This window comes from Piliocolobus tephrosceles, chromosome 10, assembly GCF_002776525.5.
Source record: "Piliocolobus tephrosceles isolate RC106 chromosome 10, ASM277652v3, whole genome shotgun sequence".
Lineage (NCBI taxonomy): Eukaryota > Metazoa > Chordata > Mammalia > Primates > Cercopithecidae > Piliocolobus > Piliocolobus tephrosceles.
This window is the reverse complement of record NC_045443.1, coordinates 25,154,876-25,174,547: the sequence shown is the minus strand read 5'-3', so window position 1 is coordinate 25,174,547 and position 19,672 is coordinate 25,154,876. Positions and strand designations below refer to the sequence as shown.

The 19,672-nt window shown below is 42.0% G+C and overlaps 1 pseudogene; it reads left to right on the top strand.

Annotated features, from left to right (window-relative positions):
• Nucleotides 1-2,054: 2,054 nt before the first annotated feature.
• Nucleotides 2,055-2,427, top strand: LOC111540564 (annotated as a pseudogene).
• The last annotated feature ends 17,245 nt before the right edge of the window (nucleotides 2,428-19,672 follow it).

Sequence of the window (19,672 nt, the reverse complement as noted above, 5' to 3'; positions counted from 1 at the left end):
GAACATGACTGATAAATAATTCCTCACTGTTGGCAGCAATAATTAAGAGTCTGGTTTTATTGCCTATATCCTTGGAGATCTATTTTCCTTTGGGGGAAATATGACAAACAGAAAATATGGTTTATTAGTCTTTTTCTTGTTTCTGTTTGTCTATTGTGAGTGCAAGTCAATTAAAACAATATCTAATGCTCACTGAAAAGGGGAACAACTCTTTGAGATCTGGCCAGAGTGTTATTGTGTTACCATGTTGACTTTTGACCTGTGGATGAGATTATAAAACTCAACTGCGTGCTCTCTGATGTCTATGTATTTGCAATTGAAACAGCCTTTACCTCTTTTGGATGGAAGATGAAATATTAGTAAATTAGGGTATAAAGTATTAATAAATTAAATTATTTTTTTTTTTAAAAAGAGCTCTGATTTTATTGGTTATGGAGAATAGTAAGTGTTTATATAAATTTAATGTTCCTAGAAGTCCTTGAAAATAAAGAAATGAAACTTGTAATACATTACTCAGGAAATGCCAAGAAAAAAAATAAATATTCTCATAGGTTTTGCTCAGGAGCATTTTGATATAAGCAGCTGAGTTCAAAGATTACCAAAATCCTTAGACAAATTAGTATGATAATGCTTTAAAAAACAGCATTGTCTTTCCACAATTTTATCAGTATGGAGTATAATACAAATGTATAATTTTTAAAAATAAGATTGAGTTTGTTCTCTAATGGAGAGACTGGTTAATCTGAGTTTCCTAAACTTATTCTATTTATAGATCAGATAACATTATACCCCACATAATGTTTAAGAATACTGAAAATATAAAATAATACAATCAATGACATTGAATTATAATTTATATATTTATTTTTTTGAGGCAGGTCTCACTCTGTCACCCAAGATGGAGTGCATTGGCGCAATCTCAGTTCACTGCAGCCTCAACCTGCCTGGGCTGAGCTGACCCTCCCACCTCAGCCTCCCGAGTAGTTGGGACTACAGGTACATGCCACCATGCCCAGCTAATTTTTGTATTTTTAGTAGAGACAAGGTTTTGCTATGTTTCTCAGGCTGGTCTTGAACTCCTGAGCTTGAGTGATCCGCCTCCCTCAGCCTCCCAAAGTGCTGGGATTACAGGCGTGAGCCACTGCGCCCAGCTGAATTATAATTCTGATACATGTTTTTATATCAGCATTAATTATATTTTGTAATGTGTTAGATTCAGCATAATACCTAAAATCTTTAGTTAAATTAAGTCTTTGGACTATAGTAAATTGAACTAATAGATAATCTTTGGATAGCTGGGGAATTTTGAAGTAAGATAAAATATTGAAGCATAAATCACCAAATATAATTTTGGGAACTAATACATACTTTTGCTCTTTATTTTTATGAAATAGGGTGGCTATTACTTTACATTATGTAATTTTGCATGTGCTCAATGTTACCACTTTAAAAGGCATAAAAAGCACATATCTGACAGCGGGGAGCAGTGGTCATATTAGGCGCACTTAGCAGCTTTGCTGTTGTGCCAAAATGCTTATTTGTGACAAATAGTTCTAAATTACTGGCCACCCCAACCCTGCCCTCACACCTAGTACTTTCTGTAAAAAAGATGGAGTAACAAGACCAGATTAATTCTCTCGCCTTAAATAACTAAAACATCAAAAAGTATGTATTTGAAACAATGGTTTTCAGACATTGAATAACAGGAGAGAGCAGTAATCCCTGAGAGCAGGAAAACAAATGAAGTGAGCCTAATGATGACCCAGCTTCCTGCCTAGAGTCTCCAGACTACAGCATAGAGAATACACCTGGGTTGTCAATGAGTTGAGGAGACATTGTTGGGAGTATAGGGAGGCCAAGGCAGCCAGGATTTGCAGAACACAGTGCTGAAGAGGAGTGGGGGAGAGAGAACTCTGCAAATCTGCAGTGAGTAGATCCCTCCTCCCTTATGTAGGTACTGGTCAGCATACATCTGTGAGGAAACTCCTCAAGATTAGGATCAACACTGGGGCCTAGGGTCACCAATGGGGCTGACCGAGCTGAGTGGGTCAGCCATGGACCACAAGCCCCTGCTGCAGGAGCGGCTGCTGGCCTACAAACTGGAGGCCATCCAGGGCAACTATGTATGCGCCCTGCACAGCTATGGCGCCACCCCTGCCAGCCCCCGCCAAAGCCCTACCCCTACCTCGTCACAGGGGTACCCACCTGCCACCCCAGGGTCTACAACATCCACAGCCGGACTGCCACCCAGTACCCTGCCAACTCCATCCATGGGAAGCTGTCCCGTCTGCAGGGTCAGGGGTGCTGGAGGACTGCTTCACCTTCCTGGGCATCTTCCTGGTCATCATCCTGTTCCCCTTTGGGTTCATCTGCTGTTTTGCCTCAAGGAAGCGAAGATGCCCCAACTGCCGAGAGACCTCAGCTTAAAGGGAACACCACTCCCGGCTTTCCTACACCCAGCTCTCTTTTTCTAATGTGAATTTCATGTATAATAGTTTCATTTGATTAAGCTTCAGAACTGTTTTGTTGTTGTTGTTGTTGTTTGAGTCAGAGTTTCACTCTTGTCACCCAGGCTGGATTATAATGGCACGATCTCGGCTCACCGCAACCTTTGCCTCCCAAGTTCCAGCCATTCTCCTGCCTCAGCCTCCAGAGTAGCTGGGATTACAGGCACCAATCACCACGTCTGGCTAATTTTTGTATTTTTAGTAGAGATGGGGTTTCACCACGTTGGGCAGACTGGTCTTGAACTCCTGAGCTCAGGTGATCCATCTGCCTTGCCCCCAAAAGTGCTGGGATTACAGATGTAAGCCACTGTGCCCAGCCTCAGGACTGTTTTGTAAAGCAAGATGGGATAGATGTGTCACATGCGAACTGCGGTTTCCTGGAGTGTGGAGAGGCAGCTCTGCTGCTCCCTTCCAAGGATAATGACAACTCAATAAAGCACTGCTTTTATTTTTTGCAGTCTTCAATTTGAGAAAGGCAAGAAATAATGTTTTTAATAAATGAGATTCATACCATTAAAAAAAAAAAAAAAAAACAAAGGCCAGGTTCAGTGGCTCACACCTGTAATCCCAGCACTTTGGGAGGCTGAGGTGGGTGGATCACAAGGTTAGGAGTTTGAGACCAGCCTGGCCAATATGGTGCAACTCTGTCTTTACTAGAAATACAACATTTAGTCACATGTGGTGGTGGGTGCCTATAGTCCCAGCTACTCAGGAGGCTGAGGCTGGAGAATTGCTTGAACCTGGGAGATGGAGGTTGCAGTGAGCTGAGATCACGCCACTGCACTCCAGCCTGGGAAACAGAGAAAGACTCTGTCTCAAAAAACAAATAAACAAACAAACAACAAAAAAACACAGAGCCTAGAATAGTGGACATTCTCACCAATTAGAGTGGGAAAACTTTGTAATACATGGAATTTTGGGTATGGAACTCAGAAGAGTATTTCCTCACAAGTGGGACAAAATCACTCTTGACTAAAGACTGCTCTGGTCACATCTCACAAAGTTTAAAAGTAATGAAAGATAGGCTGGGCCTGGTGACTCACACACCTGTAATCCCAACACTTTGGGAGGCTGAGATGCGCAGATCATTTGAGGCCAGAAGTTGGAGACCAGCTTGGCCAACGTGGCAAAACCCCCATCTCTACTAAAAATACAAAAATTAACCAGGCATGGTGGTACATGCCTGTAATCTCAGCTACTTATGCGGCTGAGGCACAAGAATTGCTTGAACCTGGGAGGTGGAGGTTGCAGTGAGTTGAAACTGCACCACTGTACTCCAACCTGGGTAACAGAGCAAGACTGTTTCAAAAAAAAAAAGAAAAAGAAAGGAAAGGTAAAACTGGTTCCAACTGACAGTTGTGTCCCAGGACAAGGCACAAGAATATTGAAATGAAAGTAATACAAGAATTCCTATCACTCAACAAGACAAAATTCACAATGTCTGGCATCCAACAGATATCATGTGGCATGCAAATAAGCAAAAAAATGACCCAAAATGAGGAGAATTATCAATAACGGAAAGGGATCCAGAAATGAGATGGAGAATAGAATTCATAAGCAAGTATATGAAAAGTTATAATGAATATTTATATTGCGTTATAAATTATATTTTATATGTTCACAAAGGTAGAGGAAACATAAGTATGTTAATATAAAGAAGATATTTAAATGACTCTTTCATCCCTGCAAGTTCTGAGGAAAGAAAAAAAGACTCAAATGAAACTATAAGAAATAAAAAAGATAATATTTGAGATAAAATAGAGACTATGTTAACAGTGGATTAGATGCTAAAAAAGAAAAAATGTTAGTAAACTTAAAGAAATAGAAACTATTGAAAATGAGATGAAGAAAAAATAATGGAAAATAAATACAGTAGTAGCTATGGGACAACTTCAAAAGGCCTAATATATATAAAATTATAGTCTCTGAATTATTCAAGAGAGAAGGGCATTCAACCTCGGAAAGCTGAAAGAAAAACTAAAAAGCAAAATAGACAAAAATTAAGAAAAAATAAAAATATGCCAGGTGTGGTGGCTCACACCTGTAATCCCAGCACTTTGGGAGGCCAAAGCAGGAGGATTGCTTGAGCCCAAGTTTTGGGGGAACCAGCCCCCAATATTTCAATGTAGGTTCTTCTCTATTTTCTCTAAGTGTTGGCCAGTCTGAGAAATAGAGAGAAAGAGTACAAAGAGAGAAATGTTATAGCTAGGCCTCTAGGGGTGACATCACATATGAGCAGGTTCCGTGATATCCACCTGAGCTGCAAAAACAGCAAGTTTTTATTAGGGATTTTGAAAGGGGAGGGGTATACAAACAGGGAGTAGGTCACAATGATCACATGCTTCAAAGGGCCATAAATATCACAAGGTGAAGGCAAAATTAGAATTACTGATGAGGGTCTGTGTCCTGCTTTGCATGCATTGTCTTGATAAACATTTTAACAGGAAACAGGGTTCAAGAGCAGACAACTGATCTGACTCAGATTCACCAGGCTGGAATTTCCAATCCTAGTAAGCCTGAGGGCACTGCAGAAGACCAGGGTGTATGTTATCCCTTATCTCAACCGCATAAGACAGACACTCCCAGAGCAGCTGTCTATAGACCTAGCCCCGGGAATGCATTCCTTCCTTATCAATTATTAATATTCTTTGCTGAGAAAAGAATTCAGCGCTATTTCTCCTACTTGCACATCCATCTATAGGCTTCCTACAAGAAGAAAAATATGGCTCTATTCTGCCTGACCCCACAGGCAGTCAGACTTTATGGTTATCTTTCCTTGTTCCCTGAAAATTGCTGTTATTCTGCTCTTTTTCAGGGTGCACTGATTTCATATTGTTTAAACACAGATGTTTTACAAAAATTTGTACAGTTAACACAATCATCACAGGGTCCTGAGGTGACATACATCCTTAGCTCACAAAGATGACAGGATTAAGAGATTAAAGTAAGATGGGCATAAGAAATCATTAAAGTGTGAATTGTGGGAACTAATAAATGTCCATGAAATCTTCACAATTTATGTTCTTCTACCGCAGCTTCAACCGGTCCCTCCATTTGGGGTCCTTGACTTCCCGCAACACCCAAGACTTCAAGACCATCTTGGGCCACAGAATAAGGCCCCATCTCTACAAAAAATGAAAACCATTAACCAGGTGTGGTGGCATGAACCTGTAGTCCTAGCTCTTTGGAAGGCCTAGGCAGAAGGATTGCTTAAGGCCAGGAGTTCAAGGCTACAGTGAGCTATGATTGTACCACTGCACAAGCCTGGGCAACATGGAAAGACTTTGACTCTATTTATAAAAAGAAAGAAAGAAAGAGAGAGAAAGAAATAAAAAAGAGAAAAAAACTGAAAAAATGTGAAAAAATAATTGCTAAAAACTCCAAATTTGACAAAAACTGTAGACTCATAGATTGAAGAAGCTCAACAAACCCCAAGTGAAAGAAACATGAAGAAAACTATGCCAAGGCTCCTCATAATCAAATTGATTAAAATATGTGACAAAGAGAAGATGTTAAAAATGCAAGAGAAAAAATGGCATATTACATACAGAAGGATAAGCATAAAAATTACAGCAGATTCTCAGTGTAAACAATGCAAGCCAGGAGACCACAGAACAATGTCTCTAAAGTTTTAAAAGGAAAACAGTGCAGGCCCAGTAGCTCATGCCTATAGCACTTTGGGAGGCTGATACAGGAAGATGGCTTGAGACCGGGAGTTCAATACAAGCCTGGGCAACCTATCAAGACCTCTGTCTCTATAAACACATTTAAAAAAAAAAACATTTAGCTGGGCATGGTAGCATGTATCTTGAAATCTATTTTATCTGAATTAAGTATAGCTATTCCTACTTATTTTTGGCTTCCATTTGTAGGGAATATATTTTTCCATCCATTTATTTTTAGTTTGTATGTATATTTATAGGTGAAATGTGTTTCTTGTAGGCAACAGATCACTGGGTCTTGTTTTTCAATCCATTCAGCCATGGTATGTCTTTTGATTGTAGAGTTTATTTCATTTACATTCAATGTTATTTTTGATAAGTAAGGACTTACGCCTGCCATTTTGTTATTTGTTTTCTGGTTGTTTTGTGGTCTTTCTTTTAGTGAATGTGATTTTCTCTGGTGGTATCTCTTAATTTCTTGCTTTTTAGTTTTTATGTACTGTGAACTCAAAGTGTCTGAGACAGGCCTCAATCAATTTAGAAAGTTTATTTTGCCAAGGTTAAGGATGTGCCTTCAGGAGGCTGTGTCCTGGCAACATGTGCTCAAGGTGGTCAGGGTACAGCTCACTTTTACACATTTTAGGGAGACATGAGACATCAATCAATATGTGCAAGATGTACATTGATTTGGTCCAGAAAGGCAGGACAACTCAAAACAGGGCAGGATGGGTGAGGGTGGGGGGGCAGGGAGGGGACAGTTCCAGGTAGATAAGGTGTGGTTCCAGGTAGATAAGAGACAAAAGGATGCATTCTTCTGACTCTTTGATCAGTCTTTCACTGAATACACAATTTATATGTTGGGGAACATAGAGGAATAGTCACTTATGCCTTAGTCTGGCTCAATGAGTCTGCATTTGTCTCAGGTGAGCAAAGTGATGACTTTCTGTCTGGCACCTGTGAAGATAAGGTATCAATTTACATCACACGGGTGAAATTCAACAGAATTGTTTTAGGGTAAAGATTTTGAGGCCCAGAAGGAATTTCCTTGTGAGTGAATTGTGATGGAGGTATATAGCTCTTAAAACATCTTTGTAGTTATATTATTTAGGAATAGAATGAGAGGCAGGTTTGCCTGATTTAGTTCCCAACTTGACTTTTCCCTTTAGCTTAGTGATTTTGGGATCCCAAGATTTATTTGCCTTTCACAGTGTCTGTTATATTATCTTTGATTTGACATTACCATAATGCTTGCAAATAGTACTTATAACCCATTATTTTAAACTGATGACAACTTAATACTGGTTGCACAAACAAGCAAAGAGAAAGCAAATAAAAGCTCTACATTTTAACTTCATTCCTCCACTTTTTAACTTTTTGTTGTTTCTGTTTATGTACTATTTTACTGTCTATATCTTGAAAAGTTGTTGTAGTTATTTTTTTTGAATGGCTCATCTTTTAGTCTTTCTACTCAAGATATGAGTACTTTATACAGCACAATTACAGTTTTTTAATGTTCTGTTTTTCTGTGTACTTACTATTACCAGTGAGTTTTGTGCCATCAGATGATTTCTTATTGCTCATTAACATCCTCTTCTTTCAGACTGAAGAACTCCCTTTAGTATTTCTTATAGGACAGGTCTAACATGGATGAAATCCCTCAGCTTGTCTTTGTCTAGAGAATTCTTTATTTCTCCTTCATGTGTGTAGTATTTTTTGCTAGATACACTATTTTTGAATTGAAGTGTGTGTGTGTGTGTGTGTGTGTGTGTGTGTGTGTCTGTTTTCCACTTTAAATACACCATGCCACTCTCTACTGTCCTGTAAGGTTTTTACTGATAAATCTACTGCTGGATGTGTTGGAGCTTTATTGTATGTTACATGTTTCTTTTCTCTTGCTGCTTTTAGGATCCTCTCTTTATCCTAGACCTTTGGGAGTTTGAATGTCTTGAGGTAGTCTTATTTGGGTTAAATCCGCTTGGTGCTCTATAACCTTCTTGTACTTGAATACTAATATCTTTATGTAGTTTTGGGAAGTTCTCTGTTACTATTCCTTTGAATATACTTTCTATCCCTTTCCCTTTCTCTACCTCCTCTTTAAGGCCAATACCTCTTAGATTTGCCATTTTGAGGCTATTTTCTAGATCTTTTAGGTGTGCTTCATTCTTTTTATTCTTTTTTCTTTTGTCTCCTGTAACTGTACATTTTCAAATAGCCTGTCTTCAAGCTCACTAATTTTTTCTTTTGCTTGATCAATTCTGCTATTAAGAGATTGTAATTCATTCTTCAGTATATCAATTGCATTTTTCAGCTCCAGAATTTCTGCTTGATTCTTAACTATTTCAATGTCTTTGTTACATTTATCAGATAGTATTCTGAATTCCTTCTCTGCGCTATCTTGAATTTTGTTGAGTTTCCTCAAAGCAGTGATTTTGAATTCTCTGTCTGAAAGGTCACATATCTCTGTGTCTCCAGAGATACGTGCCTTATTTAATTCATTTGGTGTATTCATGTTTTCCTGGATGGTCTTGATGCTTGTGGATGCTTATTGATGTGTGGGCATTCATGAAAGTTAGGTATGTATTTTATTTATCATAGTCTTTGCAGTCTGGGCGTGTTTGTACCTGCCCTTCTTGGGAAAGCTTTCCAGGTATTCAAACAGACATAGGTGTTGTGATCTAAGTTTTTGTTTACTGCAGCCTTATCTTCATTAGGGGGCACCCCAAGCCCAGTAACACTATCACTCTTGCAGACTCAAGAGATACTGCTTTGGTGGTTTTGTATAAGATCTGCAAGAATTATCTGGATTACCAGAAGGAGCCCTTATTCTTCTCCCTTACTTTCTTTGAAACAAATGGAGTCTCTCTCTCTGTGCTGAGCTGCCTGGAGCTGGGGGAGAGGTGACATAAGCACCCCTGTGGCCACCACTGGGACTGTGCTGGGTCAGACCTGAAGCCAGCACAGCACTGGGTCTCACCCAAGTCCCACAGTAAGCCTGCCTGGTGACAGCCTATATTTGTTCAAGACCCCAGGGTTCTACAATCAAGAGGTGGTGAAGCCAGCCAGGCTTGTGTCCTGTGTTAACTTGAATTTTGTTCAAGAGTGACTAGCTCCCCAGATTCCAGGCAGGACTAGAGATGCCATCTGGGAGCCAGGTCCTAGAGTTGGAAACCTAGGAATTTACCTGGTGATCTATTCTACTGTGGCTGAATTGACACGCAAACTGCAAGACAAAGACCTTCTCACTCTTTTCTCCCCTTTCTACAAACAGAGGAGTCTCTCCCCATGACCACCACCACCCCAGGCCCATGGCAAATACTGTCTGGCTACCATCGGTGTTCACTCAAGGCCCAAGGGCTCTTCTGTCAGCTTTTGGTGATGTTGGCAGTTCTGATTCTGTCCCTTCAGGGAAGTGGGTTCCCCTCTGGCCAAGGGCAGGTCCAGAAATACTGTCTAAAAGCCAAAATCTGGAATCAGAGACCCCAAGAGTCTAGTTAGTACTCTACCCCACTGTGGCCAAGCTGGTACCTAAGCTATGAGACAAAGCTCCTTTACTCTTCCCTCTCCTTTTCTCAAACAGAAGGAGTCCTTCCCTGTAGCCACTACAGATGGGAATTTGCTGGGTCATATCTGAAGCCAACACATCTCTGAGTCCCACTCAAGGTCCATGGCAAGTATTGCCTGGGTAACACTACTGATTATTTAGGGCCCAAGAGTTCTCTTTTTGTTTTCCAAGACAGAGTCTTGCTCTGTCACCCAGGCTGGAGTGCAATGGCATGATCTCGGCTCACTGCAACCTCCACCTCCTGGGTTCAAGTGATTATCCTGCCTCGGCCTCCCGAGTAGCTGGGATTACAGGCATGTGCCACCATGCCCAGCTAATTTTTTGTATTTTTCGTAGAGATGAGGTTTCACCATGTTGGTCAGGCTGGTCTCGAACTCCTGACCTCGTGATCCACCCACCTCGACCTTCCAAAGTGCTGAGATTACAGGCATGAGCCACTGCACCCAGCCTGGCCCAAGGGTTCTTTAGTCAACAGGTGTTGAATTCTGCTAGGACTGGGCCCTTCCTTCCCTTTGAAGTAGTGGGTTCCTGTCTGGCCCACAGTGTGCTTAAAATGTCATCTGGGAGCTAAAGCCTGGAATGGGGCCATCAAGACTCTGCCTATCCTATTGTAGTGCCCAATCCTACTGCCGCTGAGCTGGTATCCAGTTGCAAGACAAAGGCCTCTGTACTCTTCCCTCTCCTCTCCTCAAGCCTGAAGGAAGGAGTCTCTCCCAGAGCTGCAAGCTGTGCTGCCTGGGGTTAGGGGAGTGGTGGCACAAGCACTTGCTTGGCTGCCCTGGCTGGTTTCTCACTAGGTCACATGCTCCTTAAGTCCACTAGCTCTGAGCCCAGCACGGCATCAAGACTTGCCCAGGAATTGCAGTCCTTGTGGCCTAGACTGCCCTTCACATTTATTTAGGACCCCAGAACACTTTCACCCATTGTGGTGAGGCTTGCTAGAACTCAGGTTCCAGCTCCTGGGGTGGGTGATTCATCTTTGGCTAAGGCTGATCTAAACGCTCCCTCTGTTGGTGCTGGCTGAGTTTTGCCCAGTGTTGTTTTCTGCTGACAGGGCAGCACTGAGTTCCAATGCAAAGTCCCACAATCTCTATGTTCTTCCTCCCCTAAGCATATAGATTCTCTCTCCACACCATATGGCCTCTGCCAAGGGATGAGGAAAGGGTGGTGTTGGCAATTCCAGACTGTCTTTCTTTCTTACCCTCTTCAGTGCCTCTCAGTGATGTGAAGTTAAAACCAAGTACTGTGATTTCTCACCTGATTTTTGGTTCTTCTGAAGGCGTTTCTTTGTGTGGATAGTTGTTCAATTTGGTGTTCCAGTGGGCAGGACAATCAGTGGAGGCTTCTATTGAGCCATCTTGCTCTGCCTCTTCTTCCTGAAGGATAACATTTTAATGAAAATTTTAGAGATATAGTAATTCTGGGAGATGAAAAGATCTAGTTCAGTTGTGTTAAACTTTGGTATGCACAACAATATCTCAGTGTCTCAGGTGGTTACTAAAATGCAGATGTTTGTGTTTTACCCCACACCTCATTCCCTAGTAATTATGAATCAGTAGATCTTGGTTGGGACCTGGGGGAGAGCATCTTTAGCAGAAGTCAAGTGTGTAACTATGGAAAGGAATGGTTTATGTAGAGTAGAAATAAAGATCATCCAGATTCTAGGTGTTGGTCCTTACTTGAAGACCTAAGATAATGGCAAGGTTCTGGATAGACAGGAAACTTGTGAACCAAATAAGGAAACCTTCATCTTTTTCAAACAGAAAACCTAAGTAGGTAATAAATAATAGTATGGAGAGGACATAAAAGACAGTGACTTGAACCGAATTCAGTATGCTCTAAGCATTATCTTTAGAGCCATCAGTAAATTTGATTTGGGTAAAGGGAAGAGTATTTGGGCAATGGTGATTGAGTGAAAAGTGCTTTATTTTATAGAAAAAAATCTCATAGAATAATTTTTAAAAATTATGATCAAAGATGATAATAATAGCTAATATTTATTGAACATTTACTATGTGCAAGGCACTATTTTGATTACTTCATGCATATTAAGTCTTAATATTCATGAAAACCATGGGATTTATTTTCCCCATTTTACAGGTAAGAAAGATAAGGCTAAGTTAGGTTAATACGTCAAAATGTCGGAGACGATACTAGTTAGGTAGCTAATGTCTGGGCCGGGTGCAGTGGCTCATGCCTGTAATCCCAACACTTTGGGAGGTCAAGGTTGGTGGATTGCCTGAGGTCAGGAGTACAAGATCAGCCTGGCCAACATGGTGAAACCCCGTCTCTACTAAAAATACAAAGATTAGCCGGACATGGTGGTGGGCATCTGTAATCCCAGCTACTCAGTAGGCTGAGGCAGGAGAATTGCTTGAACCCAGGAGGTGGAGGTTGCAGTGAGCCAAGATGGCACCACTGCACTCCAGCCTGGGCAACAGAACAAGACTTCGTCTAAAATAAATAAATAAATAAATAAATAAATAGCTAATGTCCAAAGGAGAGGTGACGGAAGTTTGAAATAAGACATTCTAATGAGTGTGAAGAGCGAAAGATAAATTTAAGAAATCATAAAGGAAAATGTTTGTAATAATAAAGGGACATCATAAATTATCAGATTGGAAGAGTTCAGGAAAGGTAGAATCTGATGCTGACTGCCTGTTGTTTGGGATACTAGTTTAATAGTGTTGTTATTAAGAAAGATAGAAGGCTGGGCCCAGTGGCTCACGCTTGTAATCCCAGCGCTTTGGGAGGCTGAAGCTGGCAGATCACCTGAGGTCAGGAGTTCAAGACCAGCCTGGTGAAACCTCATCTCTACAAAAAAATACAAAAACCAGCTGGGCATGGTGGCATGTGCCTGTAATCCTAGCTATTAGGGAGGCTGAGGTAGGAGAATTGCTTGAATCCGGGAGGTGGACGTTGCAGTGAGCTGAGATTGCACCACTGCACTCCAGCTTGGGCAACACAGCAAGGCTCTATCTCAAAAAAAAAAAAAGAAAGAAAGAAAATTCAGGAAGAGTCTACCAAGCATGCAACACGTAGTAGCAAGACACACACACACACATACAAACACACATGCACACACACACAGAAGGATTTAAGAGTAAAGATAAGTTAATTATATATACGATAAAAGTCTACTGAGTTACACATGGCTTTGCGTCAGACATGTGGAAACGTACATGAGTCAGAATTATGAGTAGAGCACTCTTGAAGCAGGTGACACTGGAGTATGTGTATTGTTGAAGCCAAGAAATGCTTCTGGTATAGCAATAAAATATTCAACCAGAAGTGGCAGAGCAGTAAAGATTAATTATGTCATATAACAAAACTTCTGAAGGTAGGCAACTCCAGGTTTGGCAAGGTGGCTTAGTGATGTCCGCAACAGCCCAGTCTCTTTCTTTTTTCTTTGCCATCCTCAATATTTGGTTTTTGATCTTGGGCTTGTCACTCATGGTTGCAGGATGGTTGTTGGCAGCACTCTGAAACATGTATCTATACACAACATTTAAAACAAGAAGAGAAGAGGGTGAGAAACAAAGAATAGAATTGTGATTGCCAGGGCTGGGGGAAGGGGAAAACGCTGCTAATCAATGGCAACAGGTGTAAAATTTCTATTATGCAAGATGAGTACGTTCTAGAGATCTGCTGTATATCATTGTACCTATAAATAACAATACTGAATTGTACACTTAAAAATCTGTTAAGAGAGGCCAGGCATGGTGGTTCACACCTATAATCCCAGCATTTAGTGAGCCTGAGGTGAGAGGGTCACTTGAGCCCTGGAGTTCAAGACCAGCCTAGGCAACAAAGTAAGACCCTATCTCCACAAAAAATACAAAAGATAGCTGAGTGTGGGGGTGCACGCCTTTAGTCCTAGCTACTTGGAAGGCTGGGGCTGAAGGATAACTTGAGCCCAGGAGTTCAAGGCTGCAGTGAGCCATGCCACACCACTGCACTCCACCCTGGGTGACAGAGCAAGACCCTGTCTAAATAAAAAAAAAAAACCTCGGGCATGGTAGCTCACGCCTGTAATCCCAACACTTTGGGAGGCTGAGGCGGGTGGATCACCTGAGGTCGGGAGGTCAAGACCAGCCTGGCTAACATGGAGAAACCCTGTCTCTACTAAAAAATACAAAATTAGCTGGGAATGGTGCCACATGCCTGTAATCCCAGCTATTCAGGAGGCTGAGGCAGGAGAATCATTTGAACCCAGGAGGTGGAGGTTGCGGTGAGCTGAGGTCGTGCCACTGCACCCCGGCCTGGTCAAAAAGAGCAAAACTCCGTCCCAAAAGAAAAAAGAAAAGAAAAAAACCTGTTAAGAGGATAGAGCTGTTAAGCATATTTATTATAATAAAATTAAGAAGAAGGCAGAAAGAGGAAAAAGGAGAGAAAGGGAGGAGGAGGTGGAGGTGGAGAAGAAGAGGGAGTAGGGAAGGAAAGGAAGAAGGGAAAGAAGGAGGCATCAGTAAGCTCTCCTTGCCTGATTTTTCCTAATCAAAAGGGAAATCCTTAAAAGCTCCTCTGGTGACTTTCCCTTAAGTCTCATTGATCTGAACTTGATTACTTGATCTTCTCTAGCTCAAGACAGTATGGGAAAGTAAATACATTGCCAAGTACAATAAGATTGTCATCACTGCCTTAGATTAAATATTCATCCCCCAGGACTAGGCATATTCTGTATCCTTACCCTAGAGAAAAGAACCAGGGCTCTATTAGAAGAAAAAAGAAACACAAGGGATTTTTGTTATTTTTATTTTTATTGTTTGAGACAGGGTCTCTCTGTGTCACCTGGGCTAGAGTGCAGTGGTACAATCACAGCTCACTCAACCTTCCAGGCTCAAGTGCTTCTCACACTTCAGCCCCCTGAATAGCTGGGACTATAGGCATGCATCACCATGCCTGACTAATTTTGGTATTTTTTGTAGAGATGGGGTTTCACCATGTTGGCCAGGCTGGTCTCAAACTCCTGGACTCAAGCCATCCACCTGCTCTGGAACCCCAAAGTGCTGGGATTATAGGTGTGAGCCACCACGCCTGGGAAAAATGACCTGTTGCTAGATAAGTAAGAGTATTAGCCAAGGAGTAGATGGATTTCCCTATGGAGAGCATTTAAAATGAATTGGAAAAAAATATAGCCAGCACAGTGGCTCACACCTGTAATCCCAGCACTTTGGGAGGCCAAGGTAGATGGATCACCTAAGGTCAGGAGGTCGAGAAGAGCCTGACCAATATGGCGAAACCCCATCTCTACTAAAAATACAAAAATTAGCTGGGCATGGTGGCAGGCACCTGTAATGCCAGCTCCTCGGCGGCGGGGGGGCGCCGGAGGGGCGAGGCAGGAGAATCGCTTGAACCTGGGAGGCGGAGTTTGCAGTGAGCCGAGATCACATCATCGCACTTCAGCCTGGGGGACAAGAGTGAGACTTCGTCTGAAAAAAAAAAAAAGAAAAGAAAAGAAAAAGAAAAATTAAGGACATGAGATGAAACCCTAAGAAAGGACACTATCTGAAGAGATGTTAAGAGGTAAAAGAGATTGTGAGGGATTGAGAAGGCAGACTCTGAGAGGTAGTCAGTAGGCTAACACCATGGTCACGACAAAGAAAATGGTTCTGTGTTTTCACAGAATGTATCCCAGAGAAGAGTAACTAAGACTTACACACCAGTAATTATAGAAACAGTACTGTATTAGTCTGTTCTCACGCTGCTAAGAAAGACATACCCAAGACTGGGTAATTTTATAAGGAAAAGAGGTTTAATGGACTTACAGTTCCACATGGCTGGGGAGGCCTCATAATAACAGCAGAAGACAAGTAGGAGCAAGTCATATCTCAACATGGATGGCAGCAGACAGAGAGTGAGAAACAAGCGAAGGGGATTTTTCCTTATCAAACCATCAGATCTCATGAGACTTACTCACTACCACAAGAACAGTACGGGCGAAACCACTCCCATGATTCAATCACCTCCCCTTGGGTCCCTCCCATAACGTGGGAATTATGGGAGCTACAACTCAAGATGAGACTTGAGTGGGGACGCAGCCAAACCATATCAAGTACAAAAGTTGGTGTGGGTCTATAAGCAGGGTTTCTCAACTTTGGCACTATTGACATTTAGGACCAGATAATTTTTTTTTTTTTTTTTTGAGACAGAGTCTCTGTCATCCAGCCTGGAGTGCAATGGCATTATCTTGGCTCACTGCAACCTCCACCTCCTGGGTTCAAGCAATTCTCCTGCCTCAGCCTCCAAAGTAGCTGGGATTACAGGTGCCTGCTACCACACCCAGCTAATTTTTGTATTTTTAGTAGGGACGGGGTTTCACCATGTTGGTCAGGCTGATCTTGAACTCCTGACCTCAGACGATCCTCCCGCCTCGGCTTCCCAAAATGTTGGGATTACAGGTGTGAGCCACCGTGCCTGGCCCAGATAATTCTTTATTGTGGGAGCCTGTCCTGTGCATCGTAGGATGCCTGGCAGCTTCCCTGGCCTCTACCCGTTAGGTGCCAGTAGCAAATATCCCCCCCTCCCCTAGTTATTATAACAAAAATGTCTTCAGACATTGCCAAATCTCCCCAGGGGGACAAAATCACTCCTAATTGGGAATAACTCGTTTATAACAAGGATGCTTCCGGAAAGGCTGCAAATGGGGCAAGAGTAATTAAAACGGATCTTGAAGACTGGATATCATTTAAGCAAGCAAAGTCGGAGGAAAAGAAATTCCAAGGAGCATTTGTGCGGAAGCAATGATGGAAAATTTCAGGTGTGCTTAGGCACACAACATGTACTCATGTCAGGCTCTCACCAGAGCATCTGAGTGCAAGTTGCATGATTTTGAACAGGAGAAAAAAATCTAATCAGAACGGAGGACTAGGGAGATTACTAGCCATCTGTGTGTTGGGTGGATTGGGGCAGGGAGAGATTAAAGGCAGGGATAACAGTAATCCAGGGGGAAGGTACAATGAATGACCAAACTAGAGCAGTGACAGTGGTAACTGAGGGGGATGACTGTGAGAGATTTTGTGTAGATAGAATTGGGACGGCTTAATGACTACTGGATGGGGGAGGCTCATATCTTTCTCTCTTGCTTTAAGTACTATCTATAAAGATAGGAACTATATGAAAGTTTGGAGGCTGGATAATTGGAAACACATTAATGACATCAGCAGAGAGAGGGAAGCAGGTTAAAGAGGGAAGATTATGTGCTTGGATTCAGATTAACTGGGCTTGTTAGAATAGAGAAGAATGAGAGATCTAGTATAGTTTTAGAAGTTATCAGACTAGAGGTCATAGTAGAGACACTAGAGAAGAGAGTATAAAGAGGAGATTCAAGATCAGATACAGGTGGGATGAACACCTTGCATATATTTACAGGGCATGAGGTGATCATAAATAAGGTATAAGTACCTGCTAGAGAGGCTGGAGATTCAGAATCATATCATGGAAGGGAGGAGTTTCAAGGATAAGGAGGACAGCTTTGTGGGCCAGAGTGGGAAGTACCCTGAGAGGTTCTAGAGAACTAGCAGAAAGAAGACTTGTACAATATCCTTTCAAGATAGATAGGAATTAATTTTTTTTTTTTACTTTTATTTTTTTGAGATGGAGTCTCGCTCTGTCGCCCAGGCTGGAGTGTAGTGGCACAATCTCGGCTTACCGCAAGCTCTGCCTCCCTGGTTCATGCCATTCTCCTGCCTCAGCCTCCCAAGTAGCTGGGACTACAGGTGCCCGCGACCACGCTGGGCTAATTTTTTTTGTATCTTTAGTAGAGACGGGGTTTCACCGTGTTCCCCAGGATGGTCTCGATCTCCTGATCTCGTGATCTGCCCGCCTCGGCTTCCCAAAGTGCTGGGATTACAGGCATAAGCCACTGTGCCCAGCCCAGTGAGTCTAATTTTATGTGGGGATTAGGTACTAGAGTGTGTACAACAAGGCTAAAAATAAATCCAATGAGTCAAAATTGTCGTGGGAAATCTCCCAAAAAGTATAGTATAGATGATTTTCTAGTATTGAATTTGGTGTGTGTGTGTGCATGTGTGTGTACACATGTATGTAATGGGCAATGAATGCAAGTATTATAGGAAAAATAAAAACGATACAATTTTGAGGTATTTTTGATTATGAGAAATAGAGAAAGAGAATGACATTGTTTTCTGAGTGTGCAGAGTAGAATTTTAGAGTAGATTTTCCTCTTTAAGACAGAGTATCATTGCCTTATGTAAACTCTCCTATTCAAATTCCAGGAACTGTTAATAACTCAAGGCAGAGAATATTTGTGAGTCTCTGCTTTCCTAGAGAAAATTTAGTAAGATACAGGGAAGACATTCAGCAGGTAGTTGGCACATATTTTTCATAACGGTGGCAATAAAAGACTTTGTTAATAACAGTGAGGACAAAATGAAGCTGGGCTGTCTGGGGCGCTGAAGTCAACCTCAAAGTTAGTGCCTATTAGAAATGTTAGAAATGCTGTATCTTCTTCAGCAAAAGACACTGCCTGCAGATAGGTATATGGTATATATCCAGTTTGGTGAATTCTATTTCCTTAAATATCTTTTACTGTGACTTGTCTGAAGTACAGTGCCACTGGCAGATTAACAACCTTGGTTGATGATGACCCTCATCATTTGGGAAAAGCATGTGTGTTGTACGGGAGAGAAGCTTTGGGAGTTTACAGCTGACAATGAGGGAGAACTGTGGGGCCCTTCTATCAACACTAGAGGGAAATGGGAGGAGAGACATAACCACATTGTTCTCATATTCTTTTTTTTTTTTTTTTTTTGGAGATGATGTCTTGCTCTGTTACCCAAGCTGGAGTGCAGTGAAGTATGAAGTGATCACAGCTCACTGCAGCCTGGATCTCCTGGGCTCAAGTGATCCTTCCACCTCAGCCTTGGGAGTAGCTTAGACTGCAGGCACATACCACCACAAACAGCTAATTTTTGCATTTTTTATAAAGACTGGGTTTTGCCATGTTGCCCAGGCTGGTCTTGAACTTCTACTTTGACATCCCAAAGTGCTGGGATTACAGGCGTGAATGCCCGGCCCTCATATTCTTCTGTGGATATTAATTCCCTAACTTTCTCACTTCCCTTCAAGTTCTTTCTCTTTCTTTCCTTCTTTCTTTCTTTCCTTCTTTCCTTCTTTCTTTCTCTTTCTTTCTCTTTCTTTCCCTTTCTTTCTTTCTTTCTTTCTTTCTTTCTTTCTTTCTTTTTCTTTCTTTCTTTCTTTCTTTCTTTCTTTCTTTCTTTCTTTCTTTCTTTCTTTCTTTCTTTCTTTCTTTCTTTCTCTCTCTATCTTTCTCTCTTTCTGTCTTATATATACTACCTTCTCCCTTCCTTTGTTGCTAACATCAAAAGAATCCTTATACAGAGGTGACAGGGACAGGGAGTCAGAGGTGAAATCGTACCTTCAAGCCAAAAACAGCCTGAAGGCTGAAAGACCACACTGCTGGTCCTGGATGAAATCCATGATGCAGAGTGAGAATTTCTGTTCCTGTTTGCCTGCCCCTCTCCTATTCTGAGCCCATAAAAAGCCCCAGGACTCAGCCTCATGGAGGGGACTTTCCTGCCTTTGGGTAGGGGGACCACCCCTGCTTCGTCTCTGCTGAAAGCTGTTTCATCACTCAATAAAACTCCCTGCCTTGCTCACTCTTTGATTCAGCACATCTTCATTTTTCTTGGGCATGGGACAAGAACTCAGGAACCGATGTGCAAGGCAGACTTGACTCAGGCGGACAAATTGTGCAGGGCGCCTCCTGTGGCAGGTAGTGTGCCCCAAGTTAGGCCTCCGTCATTGCCAGTCAGAGATCCTTGAGTGGCAAAGGAACTGAGAAAAATCCTGCATTGGGTAGGGGTGGGGGGTTTGGGGTGGGGTCACTGGATCTAGGAGTAATTGCCAGGCTTGCTCTAGAACTTATTAATGCATTTATGTCTATGAGTCCATCATTT